This window comes from Salmo salar, chromosome ssa03 (genome assembly GCF_905237065.1).
Source record: "Salmo salar chromosome ssa03, Ssal_v3.1, whole genome shotgun sequence".
In the NCBI taxonomy this organism is placed as follows: Eukaryota; Metazoa; Chordata; class Actinopteri; order Salmoniformes; family Salmonidae; genus Salmo; species Salmo salar.
Genome location: NC_059444.1, coordinates 57201688 through 57207925, shown reverse-complemented (window position 1 = coordinate 57207925; position 6238 = coordinate 57201688).

Sequence of the window (6238 nt, the reverse complement as noted above, 5' to 3'; positions counted from 1 at the left end):
GATACATGTTTTCTGTGGTTTATCTCTTTTTAGGTTTCTTGTCGTTCGTAGTGTTCACAGGACAAGTCTAACACTTACTTATACTCAGGCAAACCTACCCGGAAATCACTTTTTCATTCTACAAGGGGTCACAAGTTCACTACACAAGCTCACTACACAGGAGCTCCATAAGTTCACCACAAAACCACGTTTCCAAATTTCAAAGGATGTCCTTAAAAAGGGCATTAACACGGGACACAAAAAGGGCATTAACAATCAGGTGCATCACAAAGAATGACATTGATGGTTTTGTCATTGTAACCCAGACATGAAGGACACAATACACCTTGAATTGGTATCTTTTTTTGACATTTTAGTGAAAAAATAAACATTTTACAGAGTCACATTTAGAACTGTCTGAAAACTGTGTTGCTCTATGTACTTTCTCTACTGAGTTCTGTGGTCACAGGAGTGACAGAGAGAAATATAGTAGATGGTTGCTGTCAAAAAGTGATTGAGTTATTCCTGTGTCCCGTGTTAATGCCCTTTTTAAGGACATCCTGTCTGGATGTTCTCACGCTATTTCGGGTGTGCCTATGTAAAAAGCTGCCTCTTTGAAGTCAAGCACATGCTTGAAATAAAACGTAATGGCCTGGTGATTGTGTGGTGTAGAGACCTTTTAAAGAAAATGTGTTTGAAATTTGGAAACGTGGTTTTGTGGTGAACTTATGGAGCTCCTGTGTAGTGAGCTTGTGTAGTGAGCTTGTGATCCCTTGTAAAATGAAAAAGTGATTTCCGGGTAGTTTGCCTGAGTATAAGTAAGTGTTAGACTTGTCCTGTGAACACTACGAACGACAAGAAACGTAAAAAGAGGTAAACTACAGAAAACATGTATCCTAAACAAATTCTAGGTGTATTGTGTCCTTCATGTCTGGGCCACAATGACAAAACCATTCATTGTGATGCACCTGATTGTTTTAATGGTGTGATTGATATGAGTGAAAGCCATATGGGTTACATTTTCAACCTGATGATTCAACAGTGAAGATTTCCACACACAACTGCCTCAACACTCTTTTTTTAGCCGAAAACCTGGAGTTTTTCTCCTGCGTTTCGCATGAGAGAATGGCTTAAGATAAGACTTTTGCTCTTTGTCAGATCGAACAGGCCCAGGAATTAAATAGCTCTTCCTCTGGACCTCTGTCTCTCCCCCCCAAAGGTGTGTGTGTGTGGGTCTTGATTGCATTGGGAGGTGTCAGGTTACAAGCTATGGGTTTACAAGCAGAGGAAAATACTCAAGGACTTCTTTCTAAGAAAAAAAGACATTTATAAACAGTCTACAACAAAAATAATAATTATACATTACCGTTCAAACGTTTGGGGTCACTTAGAAATGTCTTTGTTTTTTAAAGAAAAGCACATTTTCTGTCCATTAAAATAACATCAAATTGATCAGAAAAACATTGTAGACATTGTTAATGTTGGAAATAACTATTGTAGCTGGAAACGGCAGATTTGTATGGAATGTCTACATTGATGTACAGAGGCCCATTATCAGCAACCAACACTCCTGTGATCCAATGGCTCGTTGTTAGCTAATCCAAGTTTAACATTTTAAAAGGCTAATTGATCATTAGAAAACCCTTTTGAAATTATGTTAGCACAGCTGAAAATATTATTCTTTGCAACAGCATCCTGGAGTCGGCTCTTCACTGTTGATGTTGAGACTGGTGTCCTCTTGCTCAGTTGTGCACCGGGGTCTCCCACTCCTCTTTCTATTCTGGTTAGAGCCGGTTTGCGCTGTTCTGTAGTACACAGTGTTGTACGAGACCTTCAGTTTCTTGGCAATTTCTCGCATGGAATAGCCTTCATTTCTCAGAACAAGAATAGACTGACAAGTTTCAGAAGAAAGTCCTTTGTTTCTGGTCATTTTGAGCCTGTAATCAAACCCACAAATGCTGATGCTCCAGATACTCAACTACCGTAATTTCCGGACTATTGAGCGCTCCTGAATATAAGCCGCACCCACTGAATTTAAAAAAATATATTATTTTGAACATAAATAAGCCGCACATGTCTATAAGCCGCAGGTGCCTACCGGTACATTGAAACAAATGAACTTTACACAGGCTTTAACGAAACACGGCTTGTAACAAAAATAAATAGGCTTTAACGAAACACGGCTTGTAACAAAAATAAATAGGCTTTAACGAAACACGGCTTGTAACAAAAAATAAAAAATTAGCAGTAAACAGTAGCCTACCAAGAAAGTCATTGCTCCAGACCAAGCTCCCGTGCAGCAGCTCTATTTCCTTTTCCAACAGCCAGATCAATCGCCATCAACTTGAAAGCTGCATCATATGCATTTCTCCGTGTCTTTGCCATGATGAGGGTGACAAAATGACTACCGTAATCAGAATGATGGGAAGTTTGAGTGCGCTCAATTTAATCTAAACAGTAAACAAAAAATTTGTTTGACCTTAACCCGTTCGGCAATTTCATTGGTGTAATGAAAGCTTCATGCCGCCAAAAAACTGAGCACGTCACAGAATGTGTTTTTTTAATTTTAATTATTATTTGAAAGTGGGAAAAATCCATACATTAGCCGCGTCATTGTTTAAGCCGTGAGGTTCAAAGCGTGGGAAAAAAGTAGCGGCTTATAGTCCGGAATTTACGGTAGTCTAAATAAGGCCAGTGTTATTGCTTCTTTAATCAGAACAACAATTTTCAGCTGTGGTAACATAATTGCAAAAGTGTTTTCTAATAATTAATTAGCCTTTTAAAATGATAAACGTGGATTAGCTAACATAACGTGTCATTGGAACACAGGTGTGATGTTTGCTGATAATGGGCCTCTGAACGCCTATGTAGATATTCCATAAAAAATCTGCCGTTTCCAGCTACAATAGTCAATTACAACATTAACAATATCTACGCTGTATTTCCGATTAATTTGATGTTATTTTAATGGACATAAAATGTGTTTTTCTTTCAAAAACAAGGACATTTCTAAGTGACCCCAAACTTTTGAACGGTAGTGTATAAACATTTATTGGGTATTAAAGTGTAGTATTGTATAATAATAATATGTATGATTTATATAAAGGTTTAGTAAAAACATTAAGGTTATAGTTTAGCATTGCATAGTAAATGTTTTAATAATTGTAATATGTATGCATTTCTGTACTAAACATTTGGAAGAAAATAAAGGGTTTTAAAAGAAAATGTAATTTACCTTTAATGAAATCTCTCTTTCTCTCTCTCTCTCTCTCTCTCTCTCTCTCTCTCTCTCTCTCTCTCTCTCAGCGCTTGGTTCTTGGGATGTGTGTGTAGTGTCTTTGATGCAACTGTTTTACACTTTATAAAAAAGAGTTCTCAGCTATCCAGATTTAATGGTCAACACGTTGGTAATCTAGGTGGTCCTAACACACAAGGGGCCAATATGTACACAAGGGGCACCCCAAATTGTCTTTGAAACAACTGTTTTAAACCTGTTTAACCTTTACCCTTAAAAAAAAGAGTTCTCAGGGTGGGAAAGATATACCCTTTACTGCTGACCTAAACAGATACATTTGGTCTTCTCTAGTGATGTTCTGTATTATGTCATGTTCATGGTTTGTGTGGACCCCAAGAAGAGCAGCTGCTGCTTTTGCAACAGCTAATGGGGAGGGGATCCTAATAAAAATACCAAACCTTTACCCTTTTGGGGGGGGGCATCCGGGGATGTCTGTGGTATGTCCTTAGGATGTCTCAGTCAATCCCCCCAAAAATAATCCAGATGCCTCACACCATTATTGAAAGGGTTATTGTAATCTTAAAGATATACCCTTTACTGCTGACCTTAACAGATACATTTTACCCCCCCCCCAAGGTTTTTATTCATACTATTTGTAGACAATAGATTCTGCCCTCTTACGCGGAACCCAAACCGGCTGTGCGCATGCGCCATCGTGCATACATTTATTTTGTCCCACTACACCAAACGCCATCACGACACGCAGGTTAAAATATCAAAACAAGTTCTGAACCAATGACATTAATTTGGGGACAGGTCGAAAAGTATTAGACATTTATGGCAATTTAGCTAGTTAGCTTGTACTTGCTAGCTAATTTGTCCTATTTAGCTAGCTTGCTGTTGCTAGCTAATTTGTCCTGGGATATAAACATTAAGTTATTTTACCTGAAATGCACAAGGTCCTCTACTTCGACAATTAATCCACACATAAAACGGTCAACCGAATCGTTTCTAGTTATCTCTCATCCTTCCAGGCTTTTTCATCTTTGAACTTATATTGTGATTGGCATCTAAACTTTCATAGTATTACTACACCGACCGGCAACACAGTTCGTCTTTCAATCACCCACGTGGGTATAACCAAGGAGGAGATGGCACGTGGGTACCTGCTTCTATAAACCAATGAGGAGATGGGAGAGGCAGGACTTACAGCGCGATCTGCGTCAGAAATAGAAAGGACTTCTATTTTAGCCCTTGGCAACGCAGACGCTCGTTGACGAGCGCAAGCAGTGTGGGTGCAATAATTGAATAACAGATTTCTAAATCTATTTTGCACGGTACACGAGTGGTGTGGTCAGCCTGTTAGGTTCTAACTGTTTGAAACTGAGACATGCTGGGACATGCTTAACACCCCGGCCGTCCTACAATCTAAACTAGATGCCCTCAATCTCACACAAATTATCAAGGAACCTAACAGGTACAACCCTAAAACCATAACCATGGGCACCCTCTTATCATCCTGACCAACTTGCCCTCTAAATACACCTCTGCTGTCTTCAACCAGGATCTCAGCGATCATTGCCTGCGTGCGTAATGGGTCCGCGGTCAAACGACCACCCCTCATCACTGTCAAACGCTCCCTAAAACACTTCAGTGAGCAGGCCTTTCTAATCGACCTGGCCAGGGTATCCTGGAAGAATATTGACCTCATCCCGTCAGTAGGGGATGCCTGGTTGCTCTTTAAAAGTGCTTTCCTCTCCATCTTAAATAAGCATGCCCCATTCAAAAAATGTAGAACTAAGAACAGATATAGCCCTTGGTTCACCCCAGTCTTGACTACCCTTGACCACCAGAAAAACATCCTGTGGCGTTCTGCATTAGCATCGAATAGCCCCCGCGATATGCAACTTTTCAGGGAAGTCAGCAACCAATACACTCAGTCAGTTAGGAAAGCTAAGGCTAGCTTTTTCAAACAGAAATTTGCTTCCTGTAGCACTAATTCCAAAACGTTTTGGGACACTGTAAAGTCCATGGAGAATAAGAGCACCTCCTCTCAGCTGCCCACTGCACTGAGGGTCGGAAACATTGTTACCACCGATAAAACTACGATAATCGATCATTTCAATAAGCATTTTTCTACGGCTAGCCATGCTTTCCACCTGGCTACCCCTACCCGGGCCAACATCTCAGCACCCCCTGCAGGAACTTATCCAAGCCCCCCCGCTTCTCCTTCACCCAAATCCAGACAGCTGATGTTTGGAAAGAGCTGCAAAATCTGGATCCCTACAAATCAGCTGGGCTAGACAATCTGGACCTCAGCCACGCTCAAGGTCCTAAACGATATTATATCCGCCATCGATGAAAGACAGTACTGTGCAGCCGTCTTCATCGACCTGGCCAAGGCTTTCGACTCTGTCAATCACCGCATTATTATCGGCAGACTCAATAGCCTTGGCTTCTCAAATGACTGCCTCGCCTGGTTCACCAACTACTTCTCAGATAGAGTTCAGTGTGTCAAATCGGAGGGCCTGTTGTCCGGACCTCTGGCAGTCTCTATGGGGGTGCCACAAGGTTCAATTCTCGGGTCGACTCTTTTCTCTGAATATATCAATGATGTCGCTCTTGCTGCTGGTGATTCTCTTATCCACCTCTACGCAGAAGACACCGTTCTGTATACATATTGCCCTTCTTTGGACACTGTGCTAACAAACCTCCAAACAAGCTTCAATGCCATACAACACTCCTTCCGAGGCCTCCAACTGCTTTTAAATGCAAGTAAAACTAAGTGCACGCTCTTCAACCGATCACTGCCCGCACCTGCCCGCCCGACTAGCATCACTACTCTGGACGGTTCTGACCTAGAATATGTGGACAACTACAAATACCTAGGTGTCTGGTTAGACTATTAGCTCTCCTTCCAGACTCACATTAAGCATCTCCAATCCAAAATTAAATCTAAAATCGCCTTCCTATTTCGCAACAAAGCGTCCTTCACTCATGCTGCCAAACATAGCCTCGTAAAAC